At 38.6% G+C, this 23,004-nt stretch overlaps 1 protein-coding gene across 1 annotated transcript in view; it reads left to right on the forward strand.

The window, feature by feature from the left end:
• LOC134209561 (uncharacterized) overlaps nucleotides 1-23,004 on the forward strand; it is a 256,126-nt gene that overhangs the window by 7,414 nt on the left and 225,708 nt on the right. The window lies entirely within an intron of this gene.

Here is a 23,004-nt window from a genome sequence, read left to right on the forward strand (position 1 = left end):
TTTAAATACTTGAATTGGATACCATTCCTTATACCAATCAAAACACCCCGTATGGAATATTTCTATCTTTACGAATAATATTAAAGACGGAATATAAATATTTTTAGATTCGACTAACCAAGTTTCTTGTAAGCAAAATATGTCTATATTATAATTTTTAATTAATACTTTTAATCTATCTAATTTAGGAATAACGCTATGACAATTCCATTGTAAAATATTCAAGTCAGTGTGGTTAGAAAGAGCCATTAGGAAGAAAAAAAGGAAGAAATGAGGGGACCAAAAGAATTTAGTTTATTAAGTAATGTAGCAACAAAGGGTAAACACTTCTTAATTAGATTACTCCAAAAATCACTGAATCCTAAAATATCAACAATTTCTTCTAAAATACTTAAAATAGAGGACTTATCATCAACCTTATGGGTTGAATTATTCTGGTGAACATTAGTATTTGGATTGGTATCTGTTTTAGTATCTATTCTTTGAAAACCAGGAATATTACAAGAAACAGAAGAATTATTGAGAGGAGGGAAATTTTTATTAAAGGAAGTAGACGGTTGAGGAATAACAACATCATCATTAAACTTAGATGAAATGTTTGTTCTTTTTCGTTTATTTGGGGGAGAGTATGAAAAAGATTAGGGATTTCAAAAGAATGATCATTCTCATCAATAGGTAATATTTCATATTCATTTGTAGAAATAATATCACCAGATGTTTTTAAAATTTCACAGTAAGATTGTTGATTTTTCAACTTTATTTTTTGAACAAATTTTTTTTGATAGTTTTTATAAACAGAACAGTCATTAAATTAAACATGAGAACTTCTACAGTAAATACAAATATTAGAAAGTTTACTGCAATCAGTTGAAATGTGAGGTTCTCCGCATTTTGAACATTTGGGTTTGTTCGAACAAAAATTGGCTGTATGTCCAAACAAAAGACAATGGTTACAATGCATAAGCTTTGGGAAATAAAGTCTTACACGGAACAGTACATTGTCAATTTTTACAAAATCAGGAAGAACAGAACCCGCAAAAGTAATTTTTATACAATGCGAGTAGACAAAACGAGTTGGTTTCGCATGAAACAATTGTGGCGATAAACGATAACAAACGAAAACCTTAACGGGAGAAATAGCATAATACCTAAAACTCCAGTACCATGAGTTCTGATGTCGTCACAATTTAATGACTCATCATAAATTACACCAGTTATCTCACATGAATTACAAGGTGCATACACCCGATATAAATTGCAAAATAATTTTGATTTAAGGGGGAATTAGCATCGTCAATAGAACCGAAAACAACTCTTAATTTATCTAATGAAATTTTTTTAATCTCCTTAACAGATTTATAAAGTTTGTATACTTCCGCAGAAATAAGCAAAACATTAATAGGTTTATCTTTTTTGCGGAAGTATACAGGATAAGGTCCAACAAAAGTAGATGGATATAATTTAATACGAAAAGAACTAGAAGATGAAGATGGGATTATAGGAGGGTCAATAGAATCTTCAACTGGGGCATCCCCGTCAGTTTCCATAATTGGAAATCAACGGGGATCAATAATAATAGAATAAAGCAAATAAGAAATAAAATAACAAAAAAATAATAAAATTATACTCAATAAAATCCAAAACCAAAAACGTCAACGATCCACGTGTAAAAACGTCCCAACGCACTAAGGTAAGCACCAGAAGTAGTTCCAATCGCTCCAAGGCAGCCAAATTCCTTCAAAATCCACGAATCTGAAATAAAGAAAAAAACTGACAGAGCAAAGAAAAAAAACCTTCCAACCCGGTCAAGGCCTACTTACCGAAGATGAGAAAAAGGTTGAGAATCGCTGGTTTACCGGGATGAGTGTTTTTTAGGCAAAAATAGGCCTCCAGGGGGAAACGATAGGTAGGGATTTTGAAAACTGTTCAGCAGCATATACGCATCAAAACATATGGAAACGCATGGTACATTTGTGCGATGATTTATCTTGTGAATACGCTTTTTACGCAAATGTCATCTCATCCTATTTAAAAAAATAAATGAATAAGTTTGCAAGTATTTGTGTGGAACTTGTATTATGGGAACCCTGAACCTAAGTATGTTGGGAAGTACATGTTTTTGGTTAACATGTCGAATACTGTGATCAAGAAATCATCGGAAGCGATTTTTACAATTCTCCCACGGATGTCTTATCCACCTCATCTAATTTTCAATAGTTTGCTAGTTTTTTATGTTTCTAGAGAGCCTATTTTTTTGCTAGATCAACTGGAGTACGGATGCTGTCATTCAAAATGTAGAAAATTTCGGTTTACCAAATTCAATATGAATAATATTTGCCGACTAAGAAGAGCTTCAAAACGGAAATCAACCCAGCTTGTCTCTGCAAAACCCTAAAGCCCTTGCGTTTTTTGTGTTCTCCAAATTAGTTTATTGCAGATGTTCTACGTTCTTCAAATTGTTCTGGAGCTCAGATCAATTGATCTATAAGGTAAGGTCAAGGTCTTCGGATCAATCTCCGTAATGGAGGCAGTTATCGAAGAATAAACAAGTTGTGTGACCTCTTCTTAAACATGTTTGCATTCCTGTAGTTCTTGTTGTTGTCATTGGTTTCAGGTAGTCTACGAACTCCATTTAGTCGAGGTCTTCGGATCAATCTCAGTAATGGAGGCAGTTATCGAAGAATAAACAAGTTTTGTGACCCCTTCTTGGTATATGTTTGTATTCCAAGTAGTTCTTGTTGTTGTCGTGGGCTCCAGGTAGTCTACGAACTCCATAGATTTAAGGTCTGTGGATCAACCTCCGTACAAGAAGCAGTTATTGAAGAATAAACAAGCTGTGTGACCCCTTCTTGGTATATGTTTGTATTTCATGTAGTTCTTGTTGTTGTCATTGGTTCCAGGTAGTCTACGAACTCTATATAGTCGAGGTCGGTGGATCAACCTCCTTAATGGAGGCAGTTATTTGAGAATGAACAAGTTGTGAGACCCTGAGTGAGTTGTTGTTGTGAGTTCCAGGTAGTCTACGAACTCTATACTGTCAAGGTCTTCGGATCAATCTCCGTAATGGAGGCAGTTATCGAAGAATAAACAAGTTGTGTGACACCTTCTTGGTATAAGTTTGTATTCCAAGTAGTTCTTGTTGGTGTCATGGGCTCCAGGTAGTCTACGAGCTCCATAGAGTCAAGGTCTATGGATACACCTCCGTATCGGATACAGTTATTGAAGAATAAACAAGTTGTGTGACGCCTTCTTGGTATATGTTTGTATTCCAAGTAGCTCTTGTTGTTGTCATTGGTTCCAGGTAGTCTAAGAACTCCATATAGTCGAGGTCTGTGGATCAATATTCGTAATGGAAGCAGTTATCGAAGAATAAACAAGTTTTGTGACCCCATCTTGATATATGTTTGAATTCCAAGCAGTTCTTGTTGTTGTATTGGGCTCAAGGTAGTCTATGAACTCTATAGAGTCAAGGTCGGTGGATCAACCTCCGTAATGGAGGCAGTTATTTGAAAATAAACGAGTTGTGAGACCCTTCCTTGGTATATGCTTGTATTTCAAGTAGTATTTTCGTTTTCGTGGGCACCGTAATGAAGGCAGTTATTGAACATTACACACTTTGTGTGACCCCTTCTTGGTATAGTAATATCCTGATTTTATCACCCCCTTGGTGAATTTTGGGGTGATAAAGTAGAAAATGTGACAAAATCGGAACAGTTTTTATTTCAAATTTATTTGTTTCGCAAATATGCATCAGTTTATGCCTTGGTAGGGTAAAATACGTGAATGAAACCCGTAATTTATTGTCGAAAAGACTTACAAACTTCTTAAGAGGTACTCATAAATGATTCATAATAAGTTACAAGCGATGAAAGTTATTTCATGAAAATCATTGTTGTTTGCGGCAAATTGGGTCGAAAACGTGACAAAATCGGGAGTAGACAAAATCAGGGGTAGACAAAATCGAGGAGTGACAAAATCGGATCAATACTGTATATGTTCGCATTTCATGTAGTGCTTTTTATTGTCATGGGTTCGAAGTAGTCTACGAACTCCGTAAAGTTAAGGTCTGCAGATCAACATCCGTAGTTGAGGCACTTGTTGAGGAATAGGCAAGTGGTGTGACCGCTTCTTGCTATATGATTGCATGATTATTATTTATTCAAACTAAGGTCTTCTCTATTCGGCTTGGTCCATGGCTACACGTCGCCAACCACGCAGTCTACGGAGGGTCCGCAAGTCTTCTTCCACCTGATCGATCCACCTTGCCCGCTGCGCGCCTTGCCTTCTTGTGCCCATCGGATCGTTGTCGAGAACCATTTTCACCGGGTTGCTGTCCGACATTCTGGCTACGTGCCATGCCCACCGCAGTCGTCCGATTTTCGCGATGTGAAGGATGTGTGGTTCTCCCAGCAGCTCATGCAACTCGTGGTTCATTCGCCTCCTCCACGTACCGTCCGCCATCTGCATCCCACCATAGATGGACCGCAGCACTTTCATTTAATAAACTCCAAGTGCGCGTTGGTCCTCCACGAGCATCGTCCAGGTCTCGTGTCCGTAGAGGACTACCGGTCTAATGAGCGTTTTGTAGATTTTCAGTTGGGTACGGCGGCGAACTCTATTCGATCGGAGCGTCTTGCGGAGTCCAAAGTACGTACGATTTCCAACCACCATGCGTCTCCGAATTTCTCTGCTGGTATTATTTTCGGCAGTCACCGGTGAGCCCAAGTACACAAATTCTTCTACCACCTCGATTTCGGCACCACCGATGCAAACTCGAGGTGGGTGGCTTACATTGTCTTGAACCCCTTCCTATCACGTACTTCGTCTTCGACGTGTTGATGACTAGTCCGATCCGCTTAACTTCCCTCTTCAGTCTGATGTAGGCTTCCTCCATCTTCTCAAAGTTACCTTCCATAATGTCTATGTCGTCGGCGAAGCCAAATAGCTGGACGGACTTACTGAAAATTGTTCCACTCGTGTTAATCCCTGCTCTCCGTGTTACTCCTTCCAAAGCGATGTTGAATAACAGACACGAAAGACCATCACCTTGCCGTAACCCTCTGCGCGTTTCGAAGGGGCTCGAGAATGCCCCTGAAACGCGAACTACGCACATCACCCGATCCATCGTCGCTTTGATCAACCGTGTCAGTTTATCCGGAAATCCGTGTTCGTGCATTAGCTGCCATAGCTGGTCCCGATCGATTGTATCATACGCGGCTTTGAAGTCGATGAAAAGATGATGTGTGGGAACGTTGTATTCGCGGCATTTTTGCAGTACTTGGCGAATGGCGAACACCTGGTCCGTGGTGGAGCGTTCGCCCATAAAACCCGCCTGGTACTGCCCCACGAACTCCCTTGCAATTGGTGCTAGTCGACGGCATACAATTTGGGAGAGTACATTGTAGGCGGCGTTCAGCAATTTGATTGCGCGGTAGTTGCTACAATCCAGCTTATCGCCCTTTTTGTAGATGGGACACACGACACCTTCCACCCACTCCTGCGGCAAAATTTCCTCCTCCCAAATATTAGTAATGACCTAGTGCAGCGCTCTAGTCAGTGCCTCACCACCCTGTTTAAATAGCTCTCCTGGTAGTTGGTCAACCCCAGGGGCTTTGTGGTTCTTCAGCCGGCCAATTTCCTCCTGGATATCCTGAATATCCGGAGACGGTAAAATTATGTCCTGCGCGCGTTATCCCAGGTCTATCACCACACCGCCATCTTCGTCACCCACATCGCTATTCAGGTGTTCTTTGTAGTGCTGCCGCCACCTTTGGATCACCTCACGCTTGATCGTAAGCACGTTCCCGTTTATGTCCTTACACATATCAGGCTGTGGCACGTGGCCCTTACGTGAACGGTTCAACTTCTCATAGAACTTTCGAGCGTTATCAGCGCGATACAGTTGCTCCGTATCTTCACGGTCTCAATCTTCCCGCTAGCGCTTTTTTTCTCCGGAAAATTGAGTTTAGTCTGTTCCGCGCCTGTTTATATCGTGCCTAGTTCGCCCTCGTGCGGTGTTGCAGCAATCTCGCCCATGCTTCTCTTCCTCTAACTGCTCACATTCGCCGTCATACCAGTCGTTTCTCTGATCCGGGGGCACCGTGCCAAGTGCAGCGATTGTGGTGCTACCAATGGCGGATCGAATATCTCTCCAGCCATCTTCAAGAGACGCTGCGCCTAGCTGCTCTTCCGCTGGGAGTGCCACTTCCAGCTGCTGCGCGTATCCTTGGGCTAGTCTACCATCTTGTAGCCGCCCAATGTTAAGCAGCGGCGTCCGACTTCGACGCGTCGACAATGAAGAGAGTTTTGAGCGCAGGCATACTGCAACGAGGTAGTGATCGAATTCAATATTCCCACTGATGTTGCGAACGTTCGTGATGTTGGAGAAGAATTTACCGTCAATTAGAACGTGGTCGATTTGGTTTTCAATTTCTTGGTTAGATGATCTCCATGTGGCTCTCGGGATATTTTGCGGGGAAAGAAGATGCTTCGGACTACCATTCCGCGGGAGGCTGCGAAGTTTATGCATCGTTGGCTGTTGTCATTCGATACGGTGTGCAGATTATCCGGTCCGATGACCGGTCTGTAGATTTCCTCCCTTCCTACCTGTGCGTTCATGTCACTGATGACGATATGATTGCATGAGTAGTTCTTATTGTTGCCATTTGTTCCATGTAGCCAACGAACTTCATAGAGACAAGACCTGCTGATCAACCTATAATTGAAATCATCCAATAATTGAAAAAATAACAAGTTGTGTAACCTCATCTGAGTGAATGTATGCATTCCATGTGAAACGGATGTGCGATCTTCCCGAAATTAATTAGACCCATAATGTTTTTTTACCTTATTCTTCTTCTTCATTGGCATTACATCCCCCACTGGGACATTGCTGCCTCGCAGCTTAGTGTTCATTAAGCACTTCCACAGTTATTAACTGCGAGGTTTCTAAGCCAAGTTACCATTTCTGCATTCGTCGAGACAATTTCCAATCCGAAAATTGTCTAGACCGGCACCGGGAATCGAACCCAGCCACCCTCAGCACCTTTTACCTTATTATAGTAAATAATTTTGAGATAAGGTGGTCGAAAAAGCAACGTTTCCAAGAAAACAGTTTTTTTTTCAATTATGACTTTTGAACTACTGAACCGTAATTCAATCTGTTATTACGAAATGCAAGCAAAAGAATACAGCCTTCAAAAAACAGAATTGAAGAAGCAGCCCCTGCTGTCAAGTTATGCTAAAACGCCTTGTTTTCGCTAATTTGCAATTAGGGGCAATGATTTTTTACACAGCTGTGCAAAACAAGTTAAAATGCATAAACAGCACGAAAACAAGTTAAAATGCATGTAATGAAATGATACTTGGTATCGTTTGCCACTGGACTTGATCTTGGGCCAATCGCTTCCAGTCAACCTGATCATTCAGCACCCTCAGGTCCTCTTCAACTACAAGTAGCTACGTGTGTGTGCGCGGCCTACCACGAAGGCTACAGCCTCTTCAGTGTTGTCTACTGAATATTATCGTCGCTTGGCGCTCTTCTGGCATACAAACAACATGTTCAGCTCATCGGAGTCTGCCGTTTTTTATAAGCTTAACAATATCCATTTCTTTCACGGTGTCTGTTTGGGGATTTTTCTCTGAACCACCCACCACGCGAAAGAATCTCCTGTTTCTAGTCGTGGGTAAACTAAAATGTTTTATCGCGGGATCTACGGGGATCTTCATTTATCACCAGGGAATCAATATTCGAGCAACGAGCAACAATATACCATTTTTCGTCAACAGTGTTTGTTACTGACAAACGCACCACGCAACAAGCCTTTATCAGAACCCAAACACAATATGACAAAAATCGTTTGCCTTGCATGCTGTGATATTTCCGAGAATACGATGCTAATTTTGTAATCATCATCATTCTCAAATATTTCCATAAAAGCAGAAACTATGATAGCATAAAACCGAAATTTGCTGCAGAGATAATGCAAAATAACGGAATGAAAAGTTAGCAACAAAATTGTCTTCTTTTTTGTTGCTGACAAAATTTTCCAGATCTTTGTTATTATTATCTCCGACAAAAATAAAGCTTTGTCGTTGATTCTCTATTGTCGCTTGTTTCGCATGCGCATCCAAGAAAAATTGATTCCCTGTTTACCACCAAGCCCACTACCATCAAAAAGGTATGGAAAAATTATCCCCGAAGGAGGAAAGTCTGTGCCATCATATAGTGGGTGTTTTAGAGATACAGATTTTTTTTTTAAATAAGCCTCTTTTGACAAAAACATCGTGCTTTATACATATGGTTAAACTCGTGATTCCTGCGACGCCCCAGATGCCGTACACCTGTTTACCATCGAGTATTGTCCGCTCATAATAAAGTCATGAATATGTTGAATCTCATTCCCAGAAAAGTTTGGCCACGAAAAATAATTCGATCAAATCGCTTCTGAGAAAACTTAGCGGGTTGGATAGTAAAAGTTAAATAAAATAACGAACTGGTAAGTAAGCGTTATGGTAATTTATAAATAGATCAATATACATCTATTTTTGATATATGTTTGGAATGTCTGTATGATCCATTCAATGTCATATTTAATTCTTACTTGATGGGCTACAGCTCATATTTTTAATACTTATGAACATATTAATCACGCATTTTCTTTCATGCAAACCGTCAAACACGATTCACGTGCCTCGAAAGTATGCGTCATATTGAGTTTCTTGAAACACATCCGTTAACATCACTGACTTAGTCATCTTAAAGAGAGAAAATGTGTTTTAAACTCCACAGACAGGATCAGTCGTTCTTCGACTTTTTGTTTACAACCGCTATTAGCTCATGTAAATACGAAATCATTTGTAATTGACATAATTGGAATACGGGACATGTAATTACGCCAGCAAGTGAGCCTGAAGTTCATCTGCGCCTCATTTCCATGGTGCATACGGTAGCACGGCGCACGAGAAACCTGACAATCTGGACCACAGGTGCTTACACATGCATGTAGCATCAATGTGTGTAATTTGGGTGCTGGTTCCAACTAGCAAACTACGAGGAAGTGCCGGTTCGGAAGACTTTCACGTTGCTGGCAGAGGATCCACCACAATTTAGATGGAGGAATAGTTTTATTTTGGTTTTTGTGGCCAACTTCCTAAAAGCATTCATTCATGCAGCGAACGTTATAAATGAAATTGTTCCTAGCCTAGAGTGGAGAGTTGCTATTCAATTAAAATCTGTTTACATCCCACCGGAATGGTGGCCGCCATCCTGATATAAAATGCATCATAAACCGTGGCCCATTAGCGGCTTGTTGCTTATGGGGCTCCCGGTTCGGCTTCGGTTCTAATTAGAAGATCTGAAAGTAGTAAAGATTTGATTGCTCTTTTTTGTGAATGAATTTCAGATCAAGTTTCACCTGAGAAGGAACATCATACTGGAAGAAAGTGGTCTTCTATTCAATTCGAGTTTCTGAGCAAATGAGCTGAGATTTAAACATAGAAATACAGACTTTGCTTTGGCATGAGTATGTAGGATTACCCATACGGAAATGGATTATTCGATTTTCGGTTCTGTTTAGCATCTTTCCGCCTTTTTATGCATAGTGATTAGTGAATCACTGTAGTTGTCATAGTTGTTCGTACCTGACTTATGCAATAAGCATGTTTCAAATATTGTGCAAATACCTATGCAACATTGAGTTGAAAGTTTGCCAAGTTTCAATATGATCGTAACACCAGAGAGGAAGGGAGTAAACCGTACGGCTTTGATGCATACATGGCTAATATTTTGGGAGCAATTCATGGTTTCTGAATTTCTTCCTTTCCTGTTCGGGTAAACAATTCTTCCACAACTATTAAAATAGAAAAAAGTAAAGCTACTTGTAATAAAAGGACCTTTATTGTTGATTAAATCCTTCGCAAATAAATGAAATATTCCTCATTAAGTTTATCTCATTAGATGGTGAACAAACAGCATTAAATTGTTGACAGTTTATATCACCCAATATTTATGTCAATAATAGCCAAAATGTATTCTTTCTGGTTCTTGATATATGCATATTGCTTTGTATGTAGACGAAGAAGAAGACGAAAAAAAAAAATTTAGACTGTTACGCTGGTTTCAAATGTTAGTCTGGAGTTGTTACCTGCTTACTTATAATCTTATTTTATTAATAGACTTGGTTTAAACTGTAAAACCATGCACCAGAAATTTTTAAATGTTGTCCAATCCCGACATTATTTTCCAAATCTGTCCAACTATCCAAAGTAGTCTAAACAATCTCCGCTTGAGTATATTCTGATCGTTTAAAGACCAAGACCATGTACTCATGTCAGCAGCGGATCAAAAACTGCAAAAGAACACCAAACAGCTGGCATTTTATTTCTCACACTTGAACGCCTTCTTGACGGATTCTGAGCTTATTTTTAACCTAGCTTGGGTGCGATCCGTGATTCGTGACAAAATCTTATGAATTATAGCTCATTTTAAGCTGTCGAGGTGTTGCCGAGAATAAACAACAATTGACACGAGTCTGTCAATAGTTTGAGGAAATTATGTCATTTGTTACAACTTTGCTACGCTTCATGTTACACGGAGAGCGCATTTGCCATCGCGTTTTATTTGTCGACTCTCAATGTTCTGAATCCTTGTTGTGTTTACTGCGGCGCGGAACCCTCCACTGAAAGCGATGAAAAATTGTTCATTTCAGCGTTGTTTTCGTTTTGTCTTGTCTGCCATCCATCGGGCGTGTTACGATACGAATTGGATGCAGGAAAGTGCTCGGTGTGGAGCATCTATTTAAAAATCCCGATATTTGTTACAGTTTTGGTGACATTAATCAAATGACACTGTAACACTTGTGTGGTCATTTCGAGCAACACGGAACTAGATGAAACATTGAAGTCAATTTTCAAACACGGTTTGGAACGAAATTGGGTCAAATTTCTTCCGTGAGATATTAGGTCTTCAAATTTGCTTGCAATTTGAATCTAATACTCCCCGTGTTTGAGGTGGGAATCACTTTAAGGTGGTGTAGCTATTTGTAGTAGAGCTCAGCGGATGGCTATTTAAACAAATTTGTATCACAACACATTTAATAGTATTGGTTAATTTTGTACCTAATTGTACCAACTAATGCGAACTTTTTAGGCTTATAGAAGGCCGGTGTGTCCTCTGCAGTACAGTAAGTTCGTCTCTATTTAGTTCGGTCTATGGCTGCACGTCACTAACCAGTCTACGGAGGGTCCGCAAATCATCTTCCACCTGATCGATCCACTTTATTTGCTACGCACCTCGCCTTCTTGGGGCTGTCGGATCGCTATCAAGAATTATTTCCATCGGACCCGACATTCTGACTACGAGCCCGGCCCACCCCAGTCGTCCAATTTTTGCGGTGTGGACGATGGATGGTCACCATAGATGGTACACAGCACTTTTCATTCGAAAATTCCGTTCGCGTTGGGCCTCCGCAAGCATTCAACTCTCTTCTGTTTGTTATGGCGGCAAATTCCATTCGATCGGAGAGTTTTACGGAGTCCAAAGTACGTTCGCTTTTCTGTTACGATCTTCTTCTTCTTTTTATTGGCATTACATCCCCACACTAGGACAGAGCCGCCTCGCAGCTTAGTGTTCATTAAACACTTTCACAGTTATTAACCGCAAGGTTTCTCAGCCAGGTTGCCATTTTTGCATTCGTATATCATAAGGCTAGCACGATGATACTTTTATGCACAGGGAAGACGAGACAATTTCCAATCCGAAAATTGCCTAGACCGGCACCGGTAATCGAACCCAACCACCCATGGCAAGCATGGTCTTGCTTTGTAGCCGCGCGTCTTACTGTTACGATACGTCTCGGAATTTTCTGCTGGTTTTGTTTTCGGGGATCACCGTGAATACAAGTACACACAATCTTTAATCGCCTGCATTCCGTAACCTCCGATGCAAGCTCGTTGTGAATGGCCTAAGTTGTCTTCTCTGGATCCTCTTTTTCCATTTTTTAATTTCTTTTTATTTGACAATGGTTGAGAGCAGGAGGCTTTAGCGACATCACGTCGCAAATACAACGATTTAAGTTCGATGGGATGGCAACGATACTCGTGTCGTTTCAAGACAAAATATGAGCATGCATGAGCATTATGACCGAACAATTCGTAGTTGCTACTCCGTGATTGACTAGAACTTGTGAAATTGTACAGAGAACACAATAAATGAGGCTTGGGACTATCTACCCGTTATCAATGTACACGTTTCGGGAGCTTAAATATCTAAAGTCAATAACGGTGCCGGCCACGTCCTTACGGTCATTTAGGAAAGGAAGGATTGTTAGTCCGACTCTCGTTGCTACTAGAGACCGAGTATATCTCTGCATCTTCACGATTGTCCTGGGATACGATATCGTTTCAGTTACAAAACATAATTTATCTGGATTCACTTCGGTAAGTGATGCGATCTATGGCACGGGAAATAACACTAATTTGCTGTCTTGCCACGATAAAAAATGTTAAACCATGCACGTCCGGTTGCATATGAAAACTGAGGAGTATCACGTTTTGGACGACCTTATCCGATAGCTACTGCAAACTATTGAATGACCGGAGCAAAGCGCAATGCATGCGCATGAGCCGCCAACCACCAAATAGATATTTTATTATTTTTCCGACGACTGCAACACGCACTGCACTTACTTGCTTGATGGCTACTGCAAACTATTGAAGATCGCGCTTGTTTCGACCGGAACAAAGCGCAATACATGCGCATGAGCCACCGAACACGGAACAGATATTTTATTATTTTCCCGACAACTAAAAAACGCACTGCACTTACTTGCACGATGGCTACTCGGTCGTTTCAAGACAAAAGATAAAGAGCAAAACGCTCAAACTTGCGCTGGATAGACTCAAATGCGTTAGATGCTATTTTGGTAGTACGGTACGGTACTCGAATTGAGCTTCCTGGTAATTGACAAGTCAAGGTAGAATACGCACGAGATTGTGTGAGATGCTAGGCCTGTCTAGGTTATGAGATCTAGGTATTTTTTTTTCCAAGTTCGTTTATTTGGTAGACTCAGGCGTGTATAACACTTTACGGAGCCATGGTTCTTTGTGATATATACAATCAATATCATTTTATTATACAGTTAATAAGAGAGGGGAAGGAGCCAGCGTACTCGTGGTGACTCGAGGTTAGTTTACAAAGTTTAAGGATGGACGGGGCTTAGGATTTGGGATAAGGAAATTTCAGCTTCTCATCCGGGCATTTGGCGTCAGTGACGATGTGGCGTGTCGTCATGCTCGAGGAATGGTTCGACTGGGAGCATCTTCCGGATGGCAAGAGCTATGGAGCTCTACGGAACAAAAAGGCAGAGACTAAACAAAAAAAAACTTTGAAGAAAGAAGAAAAAAAAAAACAAAATATTAAATTTTGATGTCAGAAGCACAAAGAAAACTATAAATGGCCTGCATATAGACAACATCACGATCTCCCAAAACACCTCGAACTTCCCTGAAGGGTTGTTTACCTCGGGCCACAAGGGTATCCAATAATTGCATTAGTAACATTAGTGCTGTCCATGAGCGGTGGTAGGTCGTTTGGCATAAAGTCGTTTGGCATAACGCCGTTTGGCGTAAAGGTAGTTTGGCATAATGGCTGTTTGAATATATTATGCACAAGTTTCATCAATTTCGAAACTTGTGCATAATATATTCAATTGTTTATGATGTTTGTCACTTTAACATTATAAGAGAGATGTTTTAAATTGAATTCTTCGAAATAAAGTTCAGATTCTATCAAATTACTGCTTGATTTCACTTAAAATATTTTTACCTCTGGGTCTGCAGCAAGATCGTCGTTGACTAATAAAAAGCAAATGAAGTTTTTTCTGCATGACATATATTTATCTATTTAAAACATACTTTGTCGTGCATAAGTCCAAAAAGTATATGCTTCTTTTCTTCAAATAATGCATTTTCAGGCATAACACAAGTGAGAATATGTATGGTTCTTATTCTCAATGAGCTTTAGCTTGAGCTTGATTGACTGCTCGTAGTTGCTACTACATTTAGACCAGATCAGCTGTTCTTGCACAGGGAACCAACAGATGTTTGCTTGGGACTAGCACACATCTTCAATGTACAAGTACTGGTCATCTCATTTGTTAGGTCATACTGGCGTCTGTCAAGTCAGAATGCAACTCAATGTAGGGAAGGGGGAGGAAATAATGATGCAATCACTCGCCCACTACAAGCCAAATATACCTCTGAAGTTGCCACGAGTTCATGCGGAATTTGTTGGGATTTTTCGGTTAGGTTCGACAGGCAGAGGGCCGTCTTGGTTAACGAGCTGCCAATGTGTGATGACTAGAACATGAGAAATATAGAGAAAGATACAAAGTAGGAGAATGGAACGGACCTGGGGTTAAACCCACGACCTCCTGCGTATGAGGCAGAAGCAGTAGCCATATGACTACCAAGCCCGCTTGTATGGTTCTTATTCTCAATGTGTGCAATATTCAGTTCTAGGAAAGGGAAGATAGATTTCCTTCTTTCAAAGGATGCATTTTATTGGCGAAGGCAAGAAACCACGTGATCATATTTTTGAAGATTTTCAACCCCCCCCTCCCCCCATGTGGCTTATCGTGATCATTTGGCAGAGCCCCCTTCCCCCCCTATGACAACGTGGTTTTTTTTTCAAGTACAAAAATCAGAAAAAAAAACCTTATGTAACTAAAACACAGGAGCGTCTCGTGGACTTTTGCTGCACCTGTTCTACCATGCTGATAAACAAAATTCATCAAGCTGAGTGGTTTCGAATGAAAGTTGGGCATTTAATCTAATATTACAACCTTTTCTTGTACAATTTAACCAAATATTAGAAAAAAAAACAATTTAAATAGAAAAGATTTACAAAACAATAAATAACTTATTTTCCTCTTTTGTTATAAAAATGTTTTAAATTTAGATGCACTTAAAATTTTAGACTTGGAAATCGTCTAAAATCTAACTTGGTAACAGTTAGTTGGGCAATAACTGGATATTGCTCAAAATAGAGATCTTTCATATCGGCTCATTCCACCATTCAGCGTACACGGGTCCCATCGCCGCTAATATTTAAACTCTCACATATTTTGTTGCTATGAAAGAAATGTTATTAACTATTATTAGTATAATAATTATAGTATATAATTATACAATTATTGTTTGATGCGACCCCAGATTGTGACGACCAATGAGTCACATTTAGAAGCTGAAATGTGTTCCAGTTATTTAATTTTTCAAATTTAGTGAAAACTATACCTTTTTCTCTATGTTGATTGATTTTGAGTATTCGTAAAAAAGCATTATTTAATGTCTCTTTTGAAAACGCAAACATTAATTTAATATTGTTCTTGATGCATTGCATATTCATTACGAGAAAAAAGAAAAACAAACTGTTTCCAATCATCGGCGCGAAAGGGTGCGCGGTGCGCCTTTCGGCAAAGCACAGCCCGACACAACGATCGAGTCTAACCGAACGAAGGTGCGTCGCGTCGTTGATTGTTCTCGCAGCGCGTCGAACGGGTTTGACTCCTGCGCGCATAGCAGAACTTGCATCTAAACGTGCTTGCTTCGCATGCGAAAGAGGATGATGTGAGAAAACGGAGAAAGCTGGCAACGCTCACGCTGGTTCTCTGCGCGCGGAGAACGAGTGAGCATACCAAGGAGGAAAAAAAAAAAATTTCAAATCATTTGTCATGGCGCAAAACTTTAAATTTGACTTCTGGCAGCGCTGATGTTGGTTCTTCATTATAGATCGTACGACTGGCAAAAGCTTTCAATGTGCTGGGGTGTGGTTTTTCAGATGTCGTTTTCGTTTTTGCGGTGTAGCTGCACCGGGTCTACACTTTCTGCCCTAAAATTTTTCGTTTTTGGTTTTCGCTCTACACTCAAACCCCACTTTTTCGTGCACCGTACGGAAAGTATAGCTGGCATAAAATCGAGAGTGTAGCTTGTTCGAATGGTGGTGTTACCAATACAGCCGCATGCCATGTGTTTGTTGCTGTCAAATTCTGTTTTGTTTTGGCTTCGGTTTTGATGTACCGGGTGCGCGTTGGAGTTAGATTTTTTTTAATAAAGTGGGAATGGTAATTGCGCGTTTTAATTCTATTTATCTAACACAAAATAAATAAAAATGTAGTTTTATGTATGTCATAAGAGAAGCATAATTAAAAACAGTGAAGGACATTTACTAATCGATTAGTTTATAAAAGTTAGGCGATGAATCAAGGCAAAAGAAATTGCTTACATTCAACCAGTTGTATTGTATACTAATTCATGTTCCTGCTATTAAATTTTATCTTTCGTTACCTTGACCATCGGTTTGAATATATTATTAGTCATGAAATTATTCTAATAAACAAGTTTTTTTTGTGGAACTTGAAAATAGTTCCAAAATTTTGAACCAACATCAGAACTTGTTCTTCGAAGTATCTTTTGGAAAAATCAACTAGCTTGAGGTGAAGAATCATTCCATAAACTCTTTTGAATTCCAAGTTTTTGGTATTTGCAAAGGATTTTTACAACCTTTTCAGATTTTGAATATTCAGCTTTGATCTATTGAGATTTTGTTAATTTTTATTATCTTATAGAATTCAATGACTTAATAGCAATAATTACAGTCTTGCTTTGCTAGCTCACATTTTATTACATGGGCCACCTTTTAGTTGAGCCTTTGCTGGTTAATCCATGGAATTGAAAACGTAGTTGAGCATATTTAGCATAATTGAACATAATTTGTGAATTGTAATGTTTGAGTCGCAGTACATATGTTCAAATGGCTGACAGGTCACCTCTTAGAAATAAAATTCATTAGATGAGGCGATGTGTTATAGCCTATTCAGATTACGCCATTAATCTTAATAAATATCGTGTACAAGTGGAATTGAAAATTGAATGTATGTGGATGGGCATCAAGTTACTCTTTATCATATTTATTATAATAAATGGCGTAATTTTAAACGGCTATTAGCTCAATCAGCATATCACGAATGTACATGTATAACAAGATTAGTTTAGAATCGAGCTTAGAATGTATAAACTGATTCGAGCTTTTTTAATTCGTTTAATAAATATCTTTGCAAAGCAATCTATATATATAAAAACCAATCTATGTATGTATGTTCGCTAACTACTTCTGAACCACTTGGCCGATTTCAACCAAATATGGTACACACATTCTCTATCCTCATAAGAAGTTAACAAAGGGGTGGGATGGTCATTTGGAAGAAGAAGGAGTTTTGTTCAGAAAACGGGCCATTCAAAGTAAATTATGAACCCCTGCACCGATTTCAACCAAATTTGGTACACACATTCTATATCATAAGGAAAACATAACAAAGGGGGTGGGATGGTCATTGGGAAGAAGGGGAGGGTATTAGGGGGAGGTGTTGTCTTTGGAAAACGAGCAACTCAGTGTAACTCCCAACCCCCACGACCGTTTTCAATCAAATTTTATACACATATTCACTATGAGGAGCCGATCGTATGGGAGGGTAATTTGGACAAGGGGGGAGGGTATTGTTCAGAAAACGGGCAATTTAGTGTAACTTCTGAACCCCTGTACCGATTTCAACCAAATTTGGTACACACATTCTCTATCCCAAGGAGAAGATAACAAAGGGGGTGAAATGGTCATTGAGAAAAGAGGGAGGGTAAGGAGGAAGGGGTTGTCTTTAGAAAACGAGCAATTCAGTGTAACTCCCAACCCCCAGTACCAATTACAACCAGATTAAATGATTAAATCATTCAACTCTATGATTAAAGATTATGAATATTATGATTAATGATTTATTCATTTTGACAATGATGACTGACAATGATTAACGATTATGAATAATGAAGAAAAAAAACCGTTGGAGTATGATTAACGATTATATGATTAATGATAAATGATTATGAATGATCAAATTGAATGATATGCATAGTGATCAATAATCGAGTAACCTTTATTCCAAATTTTAAAAGGTTTAAAAATTATATGATTATGATTAAAGATTAATGAATAAAAGCAAGGTATGCAATACTTCTGTATGCATAACTTCTGCCCGATTTTAACCAAATATGGTACAGACATTCTTTTTCTTAAGAAGGCGAAGATTATAGGGATGATATTTAGAAAACGGGAAGGTTGTGGAGGGACTGGCATTGTTCAGCTCTCAATCACCTCAATGTAACTTCTGATCTCCCCTTAGCCGATTCCAGTCAAATTTGGAACACACATTCTTTATATTAAACCCGAGCAGGAGAAATTGGCTAAATAATACTTAATTCTGTTATTGATACCATACTCTGTTATGAACTAGCCCTGCATAAGAGGTAAAATACCAAAGGAATAATACCAAAAATTAATATGCACAATACTTAAGCCATAACAAACTCAGTTATTAAATTGAATTTCAATACCAAATGCATAACCAATTATTATTCGTTTGGTATTGAAATACCTAAGCATGGTATGCCTCAAGTATTCTGCATATTAGTTTTTGGTATTGTTTTTTGGTATTTTACCTCTTATGCAGGGCTAAAGTTGTATTGTTTAGTTATCGATCAACTCAACATTTCATCGGAATCATGTGAAAAGCAATGATTAATGTGTTTCCTTCTGGATGGTGAATGTGATCCTTTCTTTAAAAATATACGTTTTCCCGGAATAAGGAATCGGTGGATGGTTTTCCTTCTTTAGAAATAGACGTTTGCCCGGAATATGGCGATTTTGGGTTTGATCCCTTTTTCAAAATTAGTCAATGTTTTCAAATGAAATCTGCCTTCTTTTAATCAAATGATGAAGTATCAATAAGAAAACACAATTATCCTTTTGACCAATTGGTTTATTCATTTTCCGATTGTGAAAAAACTGCGCATCAAACTGGCAACTCCGAGCAAGGCCGGGTACATACAGCTAGTATTTTATAAAACTGGAAAACTTTGGAAACCAATTTCATTTATAACACATTCTACTTTCCACTTAATTGAAGAAAAATGTATGTCTCTTACGAACCGAAGTTCGCCGCATTGTTATATAATAGCAAACTAAGATTAGTACAAACAAACGTTTCCCTAAGAATCCAACATTCTTCTCAAAAACCTGAAATGGCCCAAATGAAAACCCAAAAATCAATCTACTTGTAGTTTTGTATTGTGATTAATTGGAATATGCTTTTGCATATTTTAATACTTCCATCAGAAACAAAGAAGCTCTTAATGAATCATTGGCCGTGAAATTTTGCAATATTTGATTCGTTTTGAAATATCATGCATCGTTTTCATGATCTGTTAGACAGTGAGTACTGTGTTCAGCTTTAGATGATCGATGCAATTAAACAGAAAGTAAAAGTAAAATGTCTATAAGAGTGACACTATTCATACAATTTCAATTTAATCCCAACAAGAATGATTGGAATAACATACATATTTCAAAGCAGGCAGCAAGAACAAAAACAAATATGACCGAAGCATGGAAGATGACCGATGTCACACATACTTTCGCAATCTTATTGGGACTGCACTGAAAATGTTCGTTTATGTGGTGCAAAATTATGCACTTTCCGGTGTAGCTACCACGGTGTGTCCGTGACCATTATTAACGAAAAAACTCAAAGGTGCAGCCCAATCGGGTTGTACGCAAAGGTGACGTTGAACTACGTGGCTATATGCAATGTAAGGTTTTCGACTTTTCTGTTCGATGAGAGAAACCAAAGCAAGCGTTTTTCAAGCCCAGGTTGAATATGTTTTCGTTATTTCTTGACCAACATTTGAAAAGGCTGTAACAGCCAAAATGTATTCCTTCTAAATTTTCGTCTACATATATAGCTATATATGTGGACAAAGAATCAGAAGGAATAAATGTTGGCTGTTACGCCCTTTTCAAATGTTGTTCTAGATTTATCCTGCGCTCCTGAGATTGTTTGAGCATTACGCACTCTTAGTAGCGAATTAGAGCGAATTAGTACTCATTTTATGATTTCTCAGTCTAAAACCCCGGTGGCTCGTTACAGAAAATCACATCGTGAAAGCTGGGCTGATAATGGCGTTTGGTGGTCTTCGTATAGAGGAAGTCAGAGTAGACGCGATAAATAAGTTTGATAATAATTATTATTCCTTCATGTGAGTTGCGTCGGACTTTGGACACCTAGGAATCTGCAAAAAAGAACCGAAGAAAGTTTCCCAGAACACATCCACTGCAGCAGTGAAGAAGATTCCGAGCTTCTCTACTGGCATCCATAGACGTAAGCGAGAAGCTGCCGTCAAACGCCCCCAAGGTTTTGAGAGAAAACGCGCGTGTAAGTTAGCTGAAACGAACTGCACCAGCTGGTGCAGCCCTGTAAATTGCATTAATTTGACTTCTATGCTGGCTTGAGGTCTCCAGTTGACCTTGCGAACAAAGGTCCAGAAACCGGAGATGGCGAGTTCGATTCTCGATCCAATCTAGGATATTTTCGGGTGGGAAACATTCTCGACACCCCGAGCATAGTGTACCCGTTGTATTTGTCACACAAGATACATACTCAATACTCAAGCAATATCGGGCATATAAAGCTTTCAATTAATAACTAAAACAATGCTATTAGATTACTTTGAAAAGCAGGCCAAGTTCCAGTTGGAATGTAGTGCTATGGAAGAAGAAGCTTGCGATACACTTACAAGATTGACTGATTCACCGAAACCTAAACTGCTAAATATTATTATTATTGCTAAGCTGTTAGCAAGTTTTTAATACTAAATATTATCAAACCTAAATATTGTAACACACTGGAGTCGGTTTTTACGCGGAGGATGTGGGCCGCGTGATTTAAAACAACGTAAAAAAACGCGTAAATCCCAAAATGTGTCAGAATGAGCCATGGAAATCCCGAAATTCTAGTCAAAACAAAATCGCATAAAAAGCGAATCGTGTACAAAAACCGCGTAAAAAATGACTTCAGTGTACATCGGTTATGAAGCGTTGACTCTTCCTTGATCTAGTGGTCCAAGAAAATTGAAAATCCATCGAGAAACGGCTGAGATATTAACGATCAAAGTCTATCATATTTTCGTGACGTTTTTTGATTTTTCGAAAACGTAAAGTGTACCCCAATATAGAAAAGACAGACGTAGTTCTACGTCAAAAAATGTCCATCCATTCTGAACTCGCCTTTCAAAAGATATAATATCTAGGCGTATGCTATGAAAATTTCAAAATCTTTCATCTAGGGAATCGAAAGTTATAGCAGTTACAAATTTAATGATTTTTGCGTTCGATATCTCACTAATATGCAACCATATATACCGTGAATTTCCTCCTGATTACATCCAAATAAATTATCATCAAATATGCAGTTTGCAACCTCAGTCAACTATAACCTAAAACCTATTCTTTGAATAGTAGAAAAAAATAGCAAAGGATGTTAGAGATAACATTGTACAAATATCGATGGTAAAATAGACAATACAACCAAAATACAGTATTTAAATTACAGAATTATTGCACTTCAATCTACTAATCATACCAAAGTGTGAATATTGTCTATGACAGACAAGTAACTACACCCTGTATGATGATTCTGCTTTTATTAAATATGATAATACACTGGGGGAAATAAGTATAAAGACAAGCTCGGTTTCCATACAAAATGGCCATATTGGGAAGTCAATATCTCGATTCTTAGCGATTCGATTGGGCTGATTTTTTGCCAGCAAGCCTAAAATGACTTGAATTTTTATTCAATTATACTTACATTTATGCATATATTCTGGTTATACACGTTTCTGTTGGAAATAATTATAAAGACAGTTCCGTTGTATGGAGCTCCATATAAAAAGTTGTGTCTTTATAATTATTTCCAGATTTTGAGGTCAAATTCAACAGAGATGTATACAATTTACTCAAAGATCGAAAGTTCAAGTTAAAAACAGGTGCCTAGTAAAATTTCAGCCAAATCGAATCGCTACGAATCGAGATATCAATCCTCAATCATGATGAAAATGTATGAAAATCATGCTTGTCTTTATACTTATTTCCGGCGGTGTAGTTGGTAACATAGAATAAGGCGCTAAAACAATGTTGTCTTTCATGGGTACTGGGTAGTTAGTAAGACTAGTAACCAACATTTAAACAACAATGTGCATCATTTGTTGTCAGTTATACAACCATAATCCAGTTCGATTCAAACAGTGGTACGAAAACGAGTTCCATTTGGAAAAAAAACCTAGATTAATCCACCTACAGTGAGATTTTGACTCTTCCTTAGTTATAAGGAACTTTCTTACAGACTCCAGTATTTAAAACATGCTAAAACTACTCAACTTCCCACGGCGATTTACCGTGAAAGTGACAAAATAATTGCCTACCCAAAGGCGGATGTCTTGGGTTGAGTGACAACTTAACGAATGATAACGTACTGTACTTCATGCTGCCTATCTATAAGGCGCTCGACGGATTGAATAACTATTGTGACATGGTTAGCAACTATCGTAACGCTGATGCATATATTGTACTCGTAATTTCCAGAGACCTCGATATTAATTAATCCAGAACTAACTAAATCAGTCATTGATCTGAGCGAAACTCAATAGCGTTCAATAATAACATATATTTCACCTTATGGATGCCTAATTTGGTAAAACTAAACTTGTTCAATACCTTAAAAATGAGCGAGATTTTTATGGTAGTAAATTTCAGAATTTGCACACATACGCACACATACGCACACATACATGCATACAAGTGATCTATTAGTGTCTCAAAACATGCTCACATTTGCTATCTAGCTTCCACTGAAGAAATTTTTGAAATCCCTTTCAATTTTTACGTTTTTGCTTTTCTGAGAAGATTTTCTTGTACATGCTTCTATATGTTCCTAAATTAAAATCATTTGTTTCTTTGAAACAAATCAGAAAAATAGGCATAATTCCATATCATATCATTTGTTATAATTATATTTTCAATGTCAAAGTGCATTTGTTTTAAATACCATAAATTTTATTTAATAA

The sequence above is a fragment of the Armigeres subalbatus genome, chromosome 2, assembly GCF_024139115.2.
Source record: "Armigeres subalbatus isolate Guangzhou_Male chromosome 2, GZ_Asu_2, whole genome shotgun sequence".
NCBI classification, from domain to species: Eukaryota; Metazoa; Arthropoda; class Insecta; order Diptera; family Culicidae; genus Armigeres; species Armigeres subalbatus.